Below are 342 nucleotides of genomic sequence, written 5' to 3'. Positions count from 1 at the left end.
CGGGCAGCGGTGCCGGCCGCCCGGTGCACCGAGGAAAGATCGCGGCAGCCGCGGGCGGCCGCCCCAAGCACTTGCACGCTCCCGGCAGACGGCGGAGCACCTGCGGCTTCCGCGCCCGCTGGGCAGCCGGCGCCTCTGCTGCGGCGGGCCCCGGCCGCTCGCCCCGCGCAGCCCAGCCCAGAGGCTCCCCGGGGCGGCGCGCAGGCTGCGCGGGTTCCCCGGCGGCTCGCCCGCTCCCCGCCCCGCCGCGGCGCTCCCCGGCCCTCTCCCCTCCCGCGGCCACCCCCTCTCCCGGCCGCCGCTCCCCAGCGGTCCCGCGGAGCGGCGCGGAGCCCCCGCGGC

The sequence above is a fragment of the Nyctibius grandis genome, chromosome 1 (genome assembly GCF_013368605.1).
Source record: "Nyctibius grandis isolate bNycGra1 chromosome 1, bNycGra1.pri, whole genome shotgun sequence".
NCBI lineage: Eukaryota > Metazoa > Chordata > Aves > Nyctibiiformes > Nyctibiidae > Nyctibius > Nyctibius grandis.
Note: the sequence above shows the minus strand (reverse complement) of the source record.